Genomic DNA, 19,764 nt, shown 5'->3' on the forward strand with positions numbered 1-19,764 from the left:
CCTGCTGTGTTCCTCCATTTCCACACTGTTATCTCAGACTCCAGCATCGGCAGTTCTTACTATATCTTTGAAAATTGACTGCTGGCTTTGCTGCTAGCGTAAAATAGACTGTTTGGAAGTCCTGCCAGAAGTCCCACTCTCCCATCCAATCACCAGCTAACATTGTCAATATTCCAAATCGGACTTAAGGGAATGGTTCAAGACTCAAAAAAGAACTCACTGACAATGGTGAGTAGAGTTTTAACCATAAATCCAGAATGTCCTGAAACTGGAAACGTGATTTGGGGACAGGCATAAATAGGACAGTGTCCAATAAAAGCCAGATAGCTCTTGTACAAATGTAGCTGAGAAATGGGTACAACATATATCCTGCACGCCCTGATAATTCAGATCACAGTTAACTGGGTACAGTTAATTCAAACCCAAGACACTCAGCTTTTGTTTGACAGCGTTTATTGACCTGTTCACAATTCTCTTCATAATCACCAATCCCAGATCACCACTCTTTATATGATTTTTGGACATCACTAGAACAAATTAAGTAATTAACACCTACCACCTGTTTTCTAAATTATTTTGATATTCACCTTCCTCGCAGCTTGAAGTGTATTTAAATTTCTTATTTGGTGCTTTGTTCTGTTTGGATTGTCAGGGTCAGATGGTTTGAGAGATGCTGCTTCTTCATTGGTGGATGTATCTTAAATGAGTAAGCTTAGATTGGTTAGTATCAGCTCGTTGAAATATATGCAAATATTAATTCATAAAGACAGGAGTAGGTCATTCAGTCCCACATCCCCAGCCATTCAGCTGGGCTGTGACTAATTTGTACTGCAACTGCAGTTATCTGATTTGGTTCTGTACCCTTTATCTAATGAAAATCTATTAATCTCAGCCCTGAACTTCATGCTGTCTGCTTCTCTTTTTTACACATGTAATAGCATTCAAGGGTGGAAATGGTTTGCCCCAGATTCCTATTAACATCACTCCATAACCCGAGGAAATATGGTTCAATCTTTGCCTTTCCAAGTGTTACACATTATAGTTTCCATTAAACAAGTGAAACTGAGTTTTTAAGGCCTTGTGCCTTCATGACATGAAGATCAATTTTGAGAAGTTTAACATCAGAATCTTGAGGTAGAAATAGTTGGCATCAGGTTTTGACAACTGAATTTTAGCTGCTGTCATTAAGACATAAACACACCTCCCAACTGTAACTCAAACCACAGCATGAGTAGTTATTTTACATCAGTCATGTTATCCAATCAGACCTTTACGTATCACTCTTGTGCGCAAATTTGCCACCACATTTTGTTACATTACAACAATAACAACTTCAAAAAGCACACACAGACATCTTCAGGTCAACAAATGCAGAGTTGTACAGTAGTTGGCTCTTTATGTCAATATGGTGACACCATTTAGAGGGATGGGGTGTGACAAAGAAATTTCAAAAATGAGTAATGGTATCGATTTACCGCTTGGAGAGACAGCAGCAGGTACCTTGCTCACTGTTGTGTAGATTAGTCAACATAGCTTCTTTCAAAGTACATCCTTGTGATTAAACCAAAGTTTTTGTACATTAGGCAATCTGAACTCCAAGGTAGAAAAAATAGTGCGCTAGGAAGGTTTGGGGGCAGAGAGGTAGAGACAAACATGCTCTATAAAGAGGAAAGAAAACTTGCATTCACATGCATTTTCAGCCAGCTGCAAGCAGAGAAACACTACGATCTAATAACAAAAGGCTTCTAAGAATCTCCCCAAAGCAATCAATGCTTATACTCAAAAATACTTAGTGAAAGATTCAACAGACAAACAAGCTTCGTGCCATACAAACCACAGTGGCCTGATTGGCCATGCATCTAGTCCTTTACACAACAGTACGATCCGAGATAAATTGCATAATTTCTCTTCTTTGAGATTTCACTGGAAGATGGCTGTTACCCTTTAGCAGAATATAAGGAAAGGAGGTCACACATAATCTTTTGGTAAGGAAGAAATTACCAGGAAAAGTAAAACTGTTTTGAAACTGAAAATTGATTCCTGTATGAAAAAAAAATTATGCAAAAACAAAATGGACCTTTAAAGGATTCGTGGATCGAGGCACATGAAAGGATATCAGTGCCATCAAAGAATGTTTCACTATGCATTCCCGGGGCAGAAATGGACACCGGAATTTCAGCCATCTCCTATACACAGCAGCATAAACATATCTCTCAGCCAAGTGAAACAGTATAACCCCAAGTAGCTATGTTGTGAATGGTGGGAATTATCCTTTAAATCCATTCATAATACCCTCGAAACTGAAATGCAGGAGAGCCAGTCACAAGTTGAAAGACACTGCCCGCCAACTGAAGCAAAGGCTCAACAGACAAGGCATTGTTTGTCCAATGATATCTCAAAGTGCAAGCTGCAGCCTCTACAAAATGGAAGTGCTTCAATTAAACTTTTAAAAACCCAGATGTGTCATCCACCAGATGATACAGATACTGACTGCAGTTTTCAGGCTCCACAATAAACTATCCCTCAAGCAACAGAAAGATTCTATCAAGCATCCTACACAAACAATTGTCTGGCTTTATAGTTGCCCTTTTTATCACTCTTAATTGACCCTAACTTGTTTCAAACATAATTTCTTACATTTTCATTCTCTCTGTTGCTGTTCAGATTTAGTAAAGTTCCAACTCTGCTTGAAGCACTATCCTTCCAGCTCAGAACATGTCTGCTTTAGTATGTTTCTATTGTGATTGTACATTTAACACATCTTCTCCTCTCTTTCTTGGGCTCTGCCATTTTCTCAAGATAAAAGTGAGACCGCTCCCACCTTACACTCTTCCACACCATTCATTTGTAGCTAAGTAAGTAGCACAGCTGTCTCTAAATCAGAAGGTCGAGGTCCAGTCCCAAGATAAGCAGAAGAACCTACTCTGATATTTCAGTCAAGAACATGGACAAACAGAATACTGCACTGTTATCAAATCATAGCATCTTCGTGACACAGAAAGAGACCATTTGACCCATGCTATCTCTTTGTAGAACAATCCAGCCAGTTTAGTTCCCCTAGCTTCGCACGATTATTTCCCTCAAGTTGCTATCCAATTTCCTTTTGCAATTGTTGACCCTCTCCCTTTCCAAAACCCTCAGAAATGGAGTTCTAGGTCTTTATCACTTTCTACAAAACAAATGGTCTTCCTCTTGCTCCCCTTCATATCTTGCCCAAAATCAGTGTCCCCAATCCTTGGGCCATCAGCAAGTAAGAACAACCTTTTCCTGTCTAATTTACAAATGTTCTTATGCACTTTTATCAAATCTGCCCTTAATTTTCTTTGCTGAATGGGTAACAAGCCCAGCTTCTCTTTGGAAGTTACAGTTCTGTATGGAGATTGCATAAATGGAGTAAAAGTAAAAGACTACAGATACTGGGAATCTGAAATAGGAACGAGGTGCTGGAGATATAGTAACCAGCAGGTCAGGTAACATGTGTGCAATGAAAAATGGAGTTGATGTTTCATGCCTGAGAGTTTATGACATATAACAGACATTTAGTTGTTTCTCCCATGCTGCTTAAAGTACTGACTTGCCATTTTTAGCTTTTTCCATGGAGGTGTCACGTTCACCAGGATTCAACGCTGGACCAGATCGGAGCGTGTCAATCTCCCAGAATATGGGCACAGTGTCCCTTATTCTTATTTTATTCATGGGATGAGGGCCTCACTGGCTAGGCAGCATTTATTGCCCAACCCCAATTGCCCAGAGGGCAGTTAAGAGTCAACCACATTGCTGTGGTTCTGGAGTCACAGGTAGGCCAGACCAAGTAAGGATGGTAGTTTCCTTCCCTGAAGGACATTAGTGGATCGGATGGGTTTTTCCCGACAATTGGCAATGGATTCACGGTCATCATTAGATGGCGGGATTCGAATCCGGGTCCCCAGAATATTATCTGGGTCTCTGGATTAACAGTCCAGCGATAAAACCACTAGGCCATCGCTTCCCCTTGTGGCACGGTGGCTCAGTGATTAGTACTGCTGCCTCACAGCGCCAGGGACTTGGGTTCCACTCCAGACTCGGGTGACTATCTGTGTGGAGTTTGCACAATTTCCCCATGTCCGGGTGCTCGGGTTTCCTCCCACAGTCCAAAGAAGTGCAGATTAGGTGGATTGGCCATGCTAAATTACCCATAGTGTCCAGGATGTGCAGGCTTGGTGGGTTTGCCATGGGAAATGGAGGGTTATAGGAATGGCAGGGGGGTGAGGGGGATAGTCTTCAGAGGTAGAATCAATGGGTCAATAGGCCAATGGCACTGGGTGCAACAAGGATCAAGGTGTTTGGGACAGCTTGACACTTTCGGTTGGCAGGGATGTTAGACCTAGGGATAGGTGAAAACTAGGGAGAAGGCCCTCTGCACACTGATAATGAGTCCACTGCCTTGCTTTTGGGATGTGCATATCGCATTGAGTGAATTGCTTTCATATCTACCCACTTTCTCTCTAATACTCAGCATCACACAAGGCCAAGCATCATACATTCAAATTGGTTATTTGCTCAGAAATCTCGAGCCGCAAGATTTTTGTGGAGAAGGCTACACTTCAGCAAAGCTAGCAGAACGCTGAAAGGAGAGGGATCCAATTGCACTCTGTGCTGCTAATCATGTGAAATAGCAAAAATTCAACTTCCACTCTCCTCACTATCTGGATCAGGTCTGATGCACAAGATTAGCAATGTTATGTTTGCCAAATGAAATCAATGCATTGTCAGGTAGCAAGCAGAAATTACAATGATGCAAAAAAGACCAGAAGAGTATCACTTCCCATGTCCCTTTGTTTGTATTCAATTTCCTGTAGCACAACTTCATTGCAAAAGTTTTGAAAACACAGGTACAGACATCAAAAGACAAATGTTCCATCATATAAACAATCTACACATCTTATTCCAATACTTTAATGTTGCTTCTTGATCACAGCCCTACACCTGCATTTTCCAAGCACTGAGAAACAGCCAACGTTTACACCTTCAGGAGAGAATAATGCTGTACGACAGGCCATGTGACACAGAAGCGAGATGTTACATCAACAGAAAGTACAAGTAAACAAAATTAACATGCCAGTGTTTTGCGGGTAGTTGTGATGCTCTGGCAGCCTGAAGACACATTGTCTACGTTCAAAACATTCAGGCACTGGAGGGCGCCAGCGGAACTCAATCCCAGTAAAAAAAACAGCACTTGGAAGTAGACAGGAGAGAGGAAAACAAAAAAAAAGCAAAGCTTTTTTATTTAGAAAATATGATACACATCCCTGTAGTTTCATGACCAACTTAAATCGCTTAAAGAAAATCCCTGCGACCCACCTAACAACTTCCAGGTTACCAGAAGAAACAGGGGTGTGCCTGGATCCAAGATCCTAAGTTAATGGAAATGTTTGTAAAATCCTGCTTTCCTGTCACATAATGCAAATATATCAGTCAACCTTAAAGGCAGTTCTGCTACCAAAAATCAGCCCATATTCCTTCCTGCACCATCTCTTTGTACCCAACTTCACAGACAGGCCCTCCTTCAGGCTACTTGGATTGGAAAAATAAAGTTTACTTTCAAGAAAAAAAGTACAGAATTGTAGAAAGCAATTCCAGGTGTTGACTATGTCAGCAACTTCAGGTCTCAACCACTGCTCCCATTTCTTCTTAGACACCAGCTGCTGCTACCGAAAGAAGGCTACACCAGAGGAAACGGGAGTGCAGGAAATGCGGATCTGTTACAGTCAGCGAGGTATGGGGAAAGGAGCGTGGCGTAGTGGCAATGTCACTGGATCAATAATCCAGAGGCACAGGCTAATGCTCTGGAAACATCTGTTCAAATCCCACCACAGTAGCCAGTGAAATGTAAACTCAATTAGTAGATCTGGAATATAAAAGCTAGGGCAGCAATGATGACCCATGACAACTATCACCAATCATTGCAAAAATCTATCTGGTTCAATAATGCCTCTTTAGGGAAGGAAATGTAATGACATCACCTCCTGGTCTGGCTTACATGTGACTCCAGACGCACGGCAAAGTGGTTACTTCTACACAACCCACGGTAATAACTTAGGAAGCTACTCAACTCAAGGGCAATTAGGGATTGGGCAGTAATTACTGGCCTTGCCAGCAATACTCACATCCCATGAAAGGAGAAATTAAAAAGCAGTGAACACTCCTTGCGTTTATCCACTTTTCACCCACAGAAGGACTCCCTCCTGATTTCTCTCCCTCAGTGTAAACATTTACACCTTCTCTGGTCAATTCCTTTCCTCTATACACGTCCCTTAACCGCCTACTCTTAACTTGCACCCTTAAATTTTGTTGTAATTCATCAATCCTTCTCACTGCTAACCTTCCCAATTCTTCTTTCTCCTGCCTACTTTCTGAGGGAGGCTCACCACTTTCCAACACTAACTCCTTTTCCTTCTCCACAGATGAAGCCTGACCTGCTATCATTTGCAGCTTTGCCTGATTTCACTCCAGATTATGCCCAATTTAGTGACAATACACCAGCTGCTAAGCAAATAGACTCCGCCATCCGGCAGATCTTTTAAGTTTACTGCCTTGAGTGACATCTCTAAAATTCCAAAAAACAGCAGAGGATAAGGACAAGAAGAGTTGTGGAGCAAGAGCATTTTTCAACTTGCTGAAAATGATCATGTTCAACAGGAATGAAATATTTCACTGAAAACTGAAAGTTAATCTGTGGTTTATTCCTCATTGTGTGCTAGTTATAGCCTTAGTTTTTAAATACTGTTACATGTATTGTGTTTGGAAACAATGTTGCTATGAATTCAAAACCGTATTTATTGAAGTGTAACAATGTACTCAAGTGTTTTGCTCCAACCTTTATCAAGATAAGTTTCCATGATGGTTTAGACAGCAGGGGGATGGGTGGTGATCAGAAGATACAGGAGCAGAAGGAGACCGTTCGACATATCGAATCTGCTTTGCCATTTCATCATGGCTGATAAGTTTCTCAAACCCATTCTCCTGCCTTCTGCCTGTAACCTCTGATCCCTTTACAGCTGGCGATGAGAAATCTGACACGGGTGTGCGGCATAATTCATTTAAAATAGAATCCAAGCTCTACCTATAGTCTAAATACATAATACTGGGTGACAAGCTGCAGAGTTTTTTTTGTTATTCATTCATGTCCAGTTGTCACAGTAATAAAACGTTAGAAATGTCACTGCAAATGTAGAGCAGGTGCTTTAATTCTCAAAGACGTAGCAATTGCAGAAAGATGAAATCCAAAATCCCAGTGAAATGAAAATCAAAACACCAGAAATGCCAGCGATGAGAAAATATCATTTTTCCGAAGCTGATACATATTCACTATGTTAACTCTTCTTTGGCAGCGTCTAAGTCACCCTGCCCCCTGCCCCCGGCTTTGGCTCTATTGTCTTGAGGCTGTTCCAAGTTTTTATCATCCATGAGGAAACGTTTCCACTGATACCTATTCTAAATTTAAATTCATCAGACACTGCAGCTTCACCTTCTTGTCCTACTTTGAAGTTCCACCTTATCTGTAGCACTATTATCGATGACTGGAGTGGGATAATCCAGTTCAAATCTCTGCCCTTCTTTCAGATAAGACATCGAAATGAGATTGCACGTACTCTTGTATGGATCTCATAGCACAATTTCAAACAAGGGAAAGAAAGTTCATCCCAGGATTCTGCCTAATACTCAACCCTTCGACCAATTTCACCAGAAGTAGATTATAGAAAAAACAGGAGCAGTGCTAAGTCAACGACCCTCATGCCTACTCCATCATTCAACATGATCACAGCTGACTTTCTGTATCAACTTACTTTCCCACCCACATCATATATCCCTCGAATCCCACAGCTTCCATCAATACCCATCTTGAATACATTTAAGCAAATGAGCACCCACAGTCCTCACCACTGGGGAGTTCCAAAAATTTACAAGTTTCTGAATCAAGGAATGTCTTCACATTTCAGTTCTAAATATCTCAGATCCTTCCCGAGACCCAAGTTCTAGGCTCACTAGCCAAGAAAAACAGTCCAGTCATTTTCTAATTGTTGCTCAAGGGGTTTCGCTGTGCAGAGATTGGCTGCAATATTTCTGATGTTACAATAATCACTATGTTTCAATAGTATTCCATTCATTGTGACATCCGAGGTTGAGAATGGCAAAGTAAAATAAATGAGTTATTTCTTCAGGCCCAAAGAGTACCCTCCAACTTGAAAGGAATGACTGGAGAAATGGGGATCTGTTCAGATTTCAGACCCTCTCGGTACCTCAGATATATGTAAATATAATCTTGCACAAGTAAGAGATGTCTTTGGTTTCTGGTTGAATAGAAACTCCAGTGATTGTCTACCTCATAGCCTTCTGTACAGAACTGAACAACTTTAGCGACTATACATACATACTTTTTATGAATGAAGTATATTTTTGAAATAAAAATATTTCAAGGATCCCAATATCAGATGAGAAGCTTCCCAAATAAAGTGCCATCCTTTACAGAATTTATAATAACCATCATAGACGAAAAGAATAGTAAGTTCCCCCTGAAATCTATGTTCGATTGATCCTGACATGACAGAAAGAACAGTTTGTAAATTACACTGACAGAATACAAATTAATGGCCAGATCAAGGGTGGTAACACAATGGGAAAATTTACTGAATTGTTAAGAAACTGGACATTTGAGCCACTTTTAAATGTTGAGACTCTTGGTATTACAACCTTTCTAAAATTTAGTTGTCTTTTCAGGCTAGAACGTACATTGAGGAATTTTTATTAACCACAAGGTCTCATTATTCTGTTATTTGACACTGATGAGAATGTCTCACATGCCATATTTAAGAACTGAACCTTCAATGAACTAATGTCCTTCTCATTAACCACAAATCAGACAAGTTTTTCTTTAAAAGAAACACAGATAGCTATCTCACAACATAGAATCCCTACAGTGTGGAAGCAGGCTATTCGGCCCATTGAATCCACACCAAATGGCATTTAACACAGTCTGACGACCACAGACCATCACTGTAACCTTGCATTTCCCGTGGCCAATCCACCTAACCTGTGGGGGGAAACCAGAGCACTCAGGAAACCCACACAGACATGGGGAGAATGTGCAAACTCCACACAAGCAGTTGCCCGAGGCTGGAATCGAACCCGGGTCCCTCGCACCATGAGGCAGCAGTGCTAACCACTGAGCCACCGTGCCACCCATCGTTGGTTTTCTTCCAAAGTTTTTAAATGCCCTCCTATTAATAAAAGGCTTGTGGTCATTCCACTCACGCATAAAAATCTTTTTTAAAATGTGAATTCACTCAGAGAATTGAAATGCCCCTTTTCCATATTCAATAGGTTTCAGCAATAAGCAGAGGCAGTTACTAACAACTGTAAATCATATTGTCATATTAAATCACTTTTAGAGCTAATGTCTAGTAATATTTCTACATTACATCACAAACAAAAGCAAGTTGGAATGTCACTGCTTGCACACTGCAGGATACTGAAATGCACTATTAAATTTGGGACTGTGGTTTTCTGTCTTCAAAGCGAGTTACAATCTGGAATCTTTTTCTGAAAGCCCAAAAGCTCCTTTAATCATAACTAACATCAGCTAAACTAGCAATTCGGATATAGGACTCAACTCCCCACCACACCCAAACAGCTCCTAGAGACCGATGAAGGAAACAGAAATAGGCAGAGTTCCCAATTATGATTGCAATGTACTAACTCTTGCTGGGAAGCTCTGAACGTATCTAGGGTGAAACCTTTCACTGTTGCCTTACATTGCCAAGAGTGTCTTTCATCATACACTAGCTTGAAGGCCTCTTATGGTGAAGTGGTAGTGTCCCTATCTCTGAGCCAGGAGGTCCAGGTTCCAGTCCCACCTGCTCTAGAGGGGTGTAATAACATCTCTGAACAGGTTGATTAGGAAATACCTACTCCAGCCTGAAACATTAAGAATGCCCCCTTAGCAAGGTGCTGGAAATATGAAACAAACGCAGAATGTTGGAAAAACTTGGTCTGACTGGATCCGCGGAGGAAAAAAAAGCAGAGATAACGGTTTGAATCAAGTATGACTCTGTTTCAGATCTACAGAAATTGGTGAGGCCACTTTTAGAATACTGCGTACAATTCTGGTCACCCTTCTATAGGAAGGATGTTGTTAAACTTGAGAGGGTGCAGAAAAGATGCTGCCGGGACTGGAGGGTTTGAGCTTTAGAAGGGGGCTATTTTCCCCTGGAGCTTCAGATGCTGAGGGACGACCTTATAGAGGTTTATAAAATCATGAGGGGCAATGGATAGCATGAATAGCTAAGATTATTTTCTGAGGGTGGGGAAGTCCAAAACTAGAGGTCATAGGTTTAAGGTGAGAGGGGAAAGATTTAGAAAGGACCTGAGGGGTAACTTTTCATGCAGAGGGTGGTGCGTGTATGGAACGAGCTGCCAGAGGAGGTAGGTACAATTACAACATTTGAAAGGCATCTGGACAGGTATATGAATAGGAAGGGTTTGGAGGGATACGGGGCAAATGCTGACAAATGGGATTAGGTCAGGTTGGGATGTCTGGTCGGCATGGAAGAGTTGCACTGAAGTGACTGTTTGTGTTGTGTAACTCTATGACTCTGAATGTAACCAACGTCATAGCCTTCAAGAGGTGGAAATCAGCACAATGAAGATTCCGAGTACTGTAGGATTATTGAGCCAATTCATATTTTCATCACTTGCATGAGTACAACACCTTTAACATAATGAAGTATCAAGGCATTTCATACAGACACAGATCTAAGATCTAATCAAAGAGATGTTAGAGCAATTGACCAAAGGACTAATCAAAGCAGTGGATTTTAAGGAGCATCTTAAAAGAAAAGTGGAATGTTCAGAAGGGGAAATCTAGAGCTATGGGTCAAGGCAGCCAAAAATATGGCCCGGGTCAGGAGGTGCAGGTTTCTCAAAGGGGCTACAGGAAGTTAGAGATAGAATGAGGAACACTGTCATGTAAATATCTGATCAAGGTCTTGATTTTATATCCCAAGATGGACACGTGCAATCAGCTTGAGGCAATGCAGTGCTGCACTGTCAGAGGTGCTGTCTTACAGAGGAGACGTTAAACTGAGGCCTTGACTGCCTCTCAGGTAGGTAAGAAGATCCCGTAGCACTAAATTAAAGAACAGCAAGGGATTTTCCTCCTGGTATCCTAATCAATACTTAACTGTCAAGCTTCACAAAACAGATCATCTGGTTATATTCACATTAATGTCTGAATTAGAATTAGATTTCAATGTCACATGTACTCAAGTACAGGAGTATGGTGAAAAGCTTACAATGTCACTATTCACAGCACCACCTTTACAGGTACAAAGTGTCTAGGTATAAAATCTTAGGTAGAGATTAGGAGAATAAAGAAATAAGTTAAATGTTCAACATTACAGTTCTTGTCAGTATGAAGTAGTAAGTACGAAATAAAGTTAAAAGTTCCAAGTTGTGGGAACTTGCTGTGTGAAAATTGGCTGCCACATTTCCTACATCACAACAATGTCTACATTTCAAGTAGTGCTTTGGATGTAAAGTGCTTTGAAACATCCAGTGGCCATGACAGAGACAGTATAAATGATAATGTGTTTTATCAATAACCGAGTCACTGCATCCATAAACATCATTTCAACAAGACTACATTAGTTGTAAAATCCTTCAGGATGCTCCAAGATCAATAAAACTCTATACAAATGCCAGTTCTTTCTTAAAAATGTACCATATCAGTCAGGTCCAGTGGCATACTTGCTAAAATCGGCCACAGTGCTTCTGGATTTGGTTGGGATAAAGGATAAAAAAAAATCCAGAAACTGCACCAAAGATCACTAGCCAAATGTCCTTGCTGGACGTGAACATATACAGATAGTGCTGGAGAGGGGTTTGGAATCAGGACTTTGCCTCTCCCCCAACACATCTATCGTGTGAGGTACTCACATTCTGAAGGGATGTTTCAGATCATACTCTGGCAACAGGGAACCTTAATCAGCCCACCCTCCATTACAAACCATAAAATCACAAAAGTCAATGCATACTGGCAACAGCAGAAGCCCCAGTTGTACGCAAAGATTTATGCTTTATGGCAGGTGGAGTAATACCATGGATAAACGTGTGGTTATCCACTTTGGTAGCCCAAACAGGAAGGCCGGTTAATTATCTGAATGACGACAGATTGGGAAAGTGCGAGGGGCAATGAAACCTAGGTGCCCTCGTGCACCAGTCGTTGAAAGTAAACATGCCAATGCATTAAGCGGTGAAGATGGCTAATGGTATGCTGGCTTTCACAATGAGGAATTTGAGCACAGGAGCAGGGATGTCTTGCTGCAATTGAACAGGGCCTTTGTGAGACCACAACTGGAGTACTGTGTACACTTTTGGTCTCATCTCAGGGAAAATGTTCTGGATATGGAGGGAGTGCAACAAAGGACGCTCAGACTGAATCCAGGGATGGCAGGACTGACAGATGAAGAGAGACTGGATCGGTTAGGATTACATTCACTGGAGTTTAAAAGAACGTGGTGTGATCTGGTAGAAAGCAATAAAAATTAAGAAAGGGTAAACATAGGAAGGATGGGTAAACGTAGGAATTCAGAGCCAGGGCTCACGGTCTAAGGATTTGAGATAAGCCATTTAGCACAGAGCTGAGGAGAAATTTCTTCACCCAGAGAGAGGGGAGCCTGTGAAATTTTCTGCCACAGAAAATAGCAGTTCGGGCCAAGACACTGAATATTTTCAAGGAGACGGATATCATTTTTATGGATCAAAGGGTATAGGGAGAAAACAGGAACAGGGGACGGAGTTGGATTATCAGCCATGATGATATTGAACAGAGAAGCATGCTTGAAGGGCCAAATGGCCTCTTCCTGTTCCTGCGTTCTATGATTCTAGAAATGCCCCTGGGGCAAAGTGACAGAGAACAACTGGCGAATCTCTAACCCAACAAGAGAGAAAGGAAGGAAAGTTTGGCAGGAAAAGACAAACAGCTTGTGTGGAAACAATGGAGCTTCTGAGAATTCATTTTCATCTGGATTCCTGATAATCGCTATAAAAATGTGAATACTTGTTCCAAATGGAACAGTAAAGCCTAGCTTTAGAAATGACAAAATATAGGCAGCAAAAATAAGCTCACTAGCTTTGAAGGTTTAAATCTTGTAGAATCTAAGCCAGGGAACTACAGACTGGTGAGGCCAAAATTGGTGGTGGGCAAGTTGTTGGAGGGAATCCTGAGGGACAGGATTTCCATGTATTTGGAAAGGCAAAGACTGATTAGGGATAGTCAACATGACTTTGTGCATGGGAAATTGTATCTCACTAACTTGATGGCATTTTTTTGAAGTAACAAACAGGACTGATGAGGGCAGAGCAGTGAACATGATCTATATGGACTTCCGTATGGTATTCAACAAGGTACCTCATGGAAGATGAGTTAGCAAAGTTAGATCATAGGGAATAGAGGGAGAACAAGCATTTGGACACAGAACTGGCTCGAAGGTAGAAGACAGAGGGTGGTGATGGAGGGCTGCTTTTCAAACTGGAGGCCTGTGACCAGCGGTGTGCCACAAGGATCGGTGCTCGGTCCACAGTTTTTTATCATTTATATAAATGATTTGGATGCGATCATAGGAACTATGGTTAGTAAGTTTGTAGATGACACCAAAATTGGAGGTATAGTGGATAGCAAAGATGGTTACTTCAGAGTACAATGGGATCTTGATCAGATGGGCCAATGGGCTGAGGAGTGGCAGATGAAGTTTAATTTATATAAACGTGAGGTTCTGCATTTTGAAGGGCAAATCAGGGCAGGACTTATACATTTAATGGTAAGCTCCTGGGGAGTGTTGCTAAACAAAGAGACCTTAGAGTACAGGTTTATAGTTTCTTAAAAGTGGAGCCACAGGTACACAGTATAGTGGAGAAGGCATTTGGTATGCTCGCCTTTATTGGTCAGTGCATTGAGTATAGGATTGGGGACGTCATGTTGCAGCTGTACAAGACATTGGTTAGGCCACTTGGAATACTGCGTGCAATTCTGGTCTCCCTGCTATCGAAAGGATGTGAAACTTGAAAGCGTTCAGAAAAGATTGACAAGGAAGTTGCCAGGGTTGGAAGATGTGAACTATATGGAGAGGCTGAATAGGCTGGGGCTATTTTCCTTGGAGTGTTGGAGGCTGAGGTGTGACCTTTATAAGGTTTATATGATCATGAGGGTCATGGATAGGGTGAATAGGCAAGGTCTTTTCCCCGGGATGGAAGAGTCCAAAACTAGAGGGTGTAAGTTTAAGGTGAGAGGGGAAAGATATAAAAGGGACCGAAGGGGCAACATTTAAATGCAGAGGGTGGTGCACGCATGGAAATGAGCTGCCAGAAGAAGTGGAGGAGGCTGGTACAATTACAACACTTAAAAGGCAACTGGATGGGCATATGAATAGGAAGGATTTAGAGGGATATGGGCTAAATGCTATCAAATGGGACTTGATTTATTTAGGATATCTGGTTGGTATGGACAAGTTGGACCAAAGGGTCTGTTTCTATGCTGTACATCTCTGACTCTAGTCAAACCAAACAGCAATTATCCTCGATAGTTTCAGAGATCTGGTCCAGCCGAACCTAATTTCAGTATTTCATGATGAAATTACCGACAACCTGGTAGATAGAGGGGTGAAATTAGAATCACACAAAATAATCGACTGCATAATGTAAAATGTAAACAACTGGTTAATAACAAAGGAAACCAAAATGAAAATGTATACTTTACCAAACACCAGCCTGATCTTGTCATTCATATCCTACGCCAGTAAAGATGGATGAGTGTGTTGTTTTTGCAACAAAACCTTCATTGTGTCATGAACTATTTCAGGAAAGTACAAGATGGGTGGGGAAAAGCTAGTACTGTGCTCACTTGAGTTGTGGAAAAGCATACAGCAGGACAATTATACATTTGCTCTTCTAAGACTTGGACTGTGAAGAGAACATTGACCTCTTTTTTCATTCTTCTGTCGGATGTAGCCATCACTGACTACGTCAACACTTATGGCTGATCCCAAATCGACCGAGGTTAGGTGAATCACTCTTTTCAAACTGTCACCATCCATCAATTGTAGGTACCACTGAGTGCTGTTTGGAAGGCGGCTACAGGAGTGTGACCATGACAGTGAATGAACAGCAATATGATCCCAATTGAGGACTGTCTGACTTGGTTCTGATGCGTAGGTCAATGCTGGGTAATCTAGAAAGTTTAATTCTGTGTTGACTTTTATGTAGCAGCTTGGTACAACTGAGAAGCTTGTTCAGCCACTTCAGAGGGCAATTCAAGATGCAACCATATTGCTGAAAGTCTAGAGTCACACGTCAGCTAGACCAGGAAAGGATGCAAGATTTCCTTTCCAAAAGGACATTCACGAACCAGACTAATTTTGATGACAATCAACAACAGCTTCACGGTCACAATTACAGTGGTCAGCTTTTAATTCCCAATTTATTCACTGAAGTTAAATTTTACCAGCTACAAATTGAACCCATGTCCCCACAGTGTTAGCCCAGGTCTCTGCATTACTGGTCTAATGATATTACTACCACCCCACTGTTATCCCTCATACTAATGCAAAATAAAGGTCTGGTGGTTTGCAACTCAGTCAGTGGCACTGGGATCAACATGAGATTATCAACAATGAATGTTACACATCAGTAAAATGAAACGTCAACTCTGCTTTCTCTCTGCAGATGCTGCCAGACCTGCTGAAATTCTCCAGCAATTTCTGTCTCTATATACTTTAACCTGATTTAGTCTCATGTTCTTTTACCACCACAACCCAAGAAAGGCATTATCCTCTTACTGCCTTTGTAACCTTCCCCAATTCTATAACTGAGATCTTTGAATTTCTATTATGTTGGTCTAATGTTCACCTGATCCTATTTCAATCCATCACCAGAATTCATGTCTTCCACTGCCTAGATACAAAGCTCTGGAATTTCTTTCTAAACCAGTCTAACTCTCACCTTCTTTAAGATGCTCTTTAAAAACTATCTTTTCAACCAAATTTTTGGTCACCTGTCTGAATCTGGGGCTAGGTATAAAATTTTGTTTAATAATTGCCCAAGGTTACAAATTGTTGCTAAATACAGAAATAATAGCTTCAAATGCACTGTAAATACGTTAGAGGTTGAAATACTGTAAATCTAAAGAAAAGCACACTGTTTTGGATGACCACAGCACTGGACACGAAAAGGTGTAAACTAGTAGAGAATGCTTCATGTCTGAAATACCAATCTGCCCTCCTTTCATTTCAGAAAATTACAAAGCCACCCTTGTTTATTTTCCCTATATGTTCCTCTTATAATCAGTTTAACTAGGCTTGAACTGTAGAATAAAACCCATTCAAATTCAGTTACCACAAAGACAATTCCCCTACAAAGTTCTCATGAGTTTCCATGAGAATAAGAACAAATCGCAAAAATCCCTGGTTGCAAACACACTGTAACGATATCTAGCCCAAAGGTGTGCCTTCTTAGACTGCACAGGAGAGGTACTGAGAAACCCAGGAGTCATGTACATAGCTTGAATCCACAATGCCATAAATTACCGTTTTTGGATTACAAGATCTTGCTTCTAACAGATCCGGAATTTCTCGTTTAAAAAATATTGGCTGATGAGGAAACAGTACTAACTGTACTTTGCTCGAACTTCCAGTTACAGAAAACACCAAAACAACAGCCCCAATCTGTGTACAACCAACTGACTGAGAGTTAGGCCGAGGCTTTAGTCTGGACAGAGACATTTATAAGAGACAGGAACAGAAGAATGTTAATCGAAGCAGCAGGAACAAAAAACGATCAGTTACTCGGCTGGTTACCTGCAGCATTAATGTGGATACATAATGTATCAGCCCGAAAAATTAAGTGGTGAACAAGAGACAGTGTAGCTTAAGTACTGAAGGTGAAGTTAAATACAGAATTAAATCTATTCCAACCTTCACTCTCATAATGCAAACAAAAAATCGTGATTTGATTATCCTACTCGGCATTTTTTAAGACGCCAGTGAACACATGGCCCAGTCGAATGCCTCGTCCAGACACGTGTTAACTTCCACCTGCCGCAGGAGACAAAAAAACCGACTGTTTTAGAGACGTTTCCGATTCCAAACTGACCTCAAAATGACCAACCTCCCAACATGTGCGAAGGAGGACTGAATCAAAGCCGTGATCAGGGACAATCCAACCCCGCTCCACACACAGAAAGAGAAACACCAAGAAAAATACAAAGTGCCGGAGTTTTCTTTTTTAAAAATAAATCCAAGTACAAACATAACCTTCGAAGGGAGTAGGAGCTGTATTTGCTGAACCTGCACTAAAGCACACGTGTTCCGCATATTTATGACCAAATAAAAACGGGTTACTTCACCACAAAGTGCACACAAAGCAGAGCAGCGAGACTCACTGGTCACTCCATCTACTGCAAGGAAAATTAATGCAGCAGCTGGGTACTGCGAGTAAAAGGGAAGTTCCACACACATTTCACGTATACTTCATTAACGCACACAAACTAGGCACGAATGCAAGTGTATTTATCTATAATCTGTCAGTATATCGTGTTGTAATATACATCACACAGATAACTGCATGAAAACGTGTATTCATAATAGTCAGTACACAGTCTGTTATATATCTCATTACAACGTGAACGCGTGCATTTATATCTATAGTCTGTCAGTATATGTTATAATTTACATTACACAGATTACAGCATGAATACATGTGTGTTTATAATCTGTCAGTATACTGTTATATATCTCATTATAACATGAACACGTGCATTCATATCTACGGGCTATCAGTATGTTATAATTTACATTACAGATTATAGCATGACTACGTGTATTCATAATTTTGTCAGTATACTATCAGTTCTATATCTCATTATAGATATATATGCATACATTCAAATTGTAATGTGTCAGTACGTTGTGTTCAACATGAATGCAAGTGAATTCATCTATGATCAGTATATTGTCAGTTGTAATATAAATCATACAAAGATTATAAACACATTAATTCAGACATATGCACAGCTGTGCATGGAAACATATACATGTGAAATCAGTTGTAAAAGGGCTGCTTGCTGAGATAAATAAAATAAGAACTGACATGCCACCGAGAGGAGAAATTTTAAATGTGCAAGTCTCAATAAATAACAAAGGAACATGTTCCAGTATCTGGGGAACCTCTTATTTACCCCAAAGGATGAGGGAGGGAGAGAGAAAGAAGGGAAACCTGTTGAGGAAATGATGGTAAAAGTGATCCCAGGACAAAGAAACGAAAAGCCCACTCGGAGAGGGAGAAGAAAAAGTTTAGTGAAAGGGTCGAAGAGTGGGGTGGGAAACCGACGAACATTGTTGGTTCCTTGTTCCAGACAACACCATCCACACCCCACACAAAAAAAACCTCAGAGGGAGAGGGAGGTAGGCCTCACGGAGCCTTGAGGCGATCCCCGGCCTCGCCTAACAACAGTAGCCGACCTCAGGCTTTATGTCGTCGGCCTCAGGAGGGGGGGGTGGTGGTGGGGGTGGACAGGAACAAAAGAAACACAATTGAGAGGAAAGGAAACCGTCGATGTCAGAAAAAAAAATTATATAAAAATGAAGGGGGAGCTTTTGTGGGCTAATTAGCAACAATTCCAATGAATAAACATAAAATAAAACACATTCGGCTCAGCTCGCAGCCTGCACCACGTTTATGATGGGGACGGGAGAAAGAGACACGCGAATATAAGTTGCTGCTTTGAACAGGGTATAAGGATGGGTGATCGAGTATTTACAAATAATTTCTTTTATAATCCATTCACCTCCCACCCGCCGTGGCGGCTAAACAAAATTGACAGGGTTTTTGTTTAACGTTTCTTGACCGACCGTGCGGCTCTCCCGCGCGGGCGGCGGCGAAACGAAACACGCGTTTTTTTTCTCTCCCTCGTGCTTTGGTATGTTTCCCGACCGACCGAGCGGCTTTTCCCAGTGCGGGCGGGTGGTGATTAAAACGGAGGAGGAGGGGCCCGCCCGCGCACTACGCGGGCCGCTCTTGACCACCCCCCCCCATCTCAATAACCACCACTCCGCCTTTAAAGGCGAGACTCACTCTCTTCCCCGATACTGCCGCCTCGGGCTCTGTGGTTACCGCCGCGAAATCCGCCACCATTTCCTCGGCTGGTTCGTCCACTCTCTGCTGCTTTGGATCCCATTTTTCGGTCTCACATGATCCCACAGCCACTTCTTCCTTCCTTTCTCTCGGCTCGCTGCTGTTAGCGGTGGCGGCGGCCATGGGATGGGGGGGTGGGGTGAGGCCTTCCCTGCCCCCACCTTCCACCCGCCTCTACCCACCCCCCCTCCACACTCTCACTTACCTCACTTCCGCAAGGATGCGCAGCGCCCTCGGCCGCCATCTTTGCCCTGGCCACTGCCGGCCTCCCAGAATCCACTGGGAGTTTTTGGGATGGGGGGGTTGGAATGAGGAGGCGAGGGCCCAGAGCAAACAACACCCGGTCTCTCCGCGCTGCGATACATATACAGGCCACTTGTGGTGCACTGACAGTGTTCTTACCCCCGGAGCCGGGAGTTCACGGGTTCAAGCCCAGCCGGCTCCAGAATTGATTCATAAACAAAATTAATTGATTGGGGAATAATAAACTCTAGATGCTAGAAATTTTTCCACGAGGTTTTTCCAGCGATTTCTTTCTTCCTA

General features: G+C 41.8%; 1 protein-coding gene across 4 annotated transcripts in view; it reads right to left on the reverse strand.

Moving 5' to 3' along the window:
- zzz3 (zinc finger, ZZ-type containing 3) overlaps nt 1-19,536 on the reverse strand; it is a 105,179-nt gene extending 85,643 nt beyond the window's left edge. The window contains exon 1 of one of the 4 annotated variants that reach the window (XR_007263075.1): nt 19,162-19,367. The gene's annotated coding sequence lies outside the window, so the exon portion shown is untranslated. Of the gene's footprint in view, nt 1-17,181; nt 17,443-19,161; nt 19,404-19,426 lie in introns of those variants that run through there. The other 3 variants (XM_048602149.1, XM_048602147.1, XM_048602148.1) reach the window with 3 other exon arrangements.
- Nucleotides 19,537-19,764: the final 228 nt, after the last annotated feature.

This window comes from Rhincodon typus, chromosome 10 (assembly GCF_021869965.1).
Source record: "Rhincodon typus isolate 14 chromosome 10, sRhiTyp1.1, whole genome shotgun sequence".
Taxonomy (NCBI): domain Eukaryota; kingdom Metazoa; phylum Chordata; class Chondrichthyes; order Orectolobiformes; family Rhincodontidae; genus Rhincodon; species Rhincodon typus.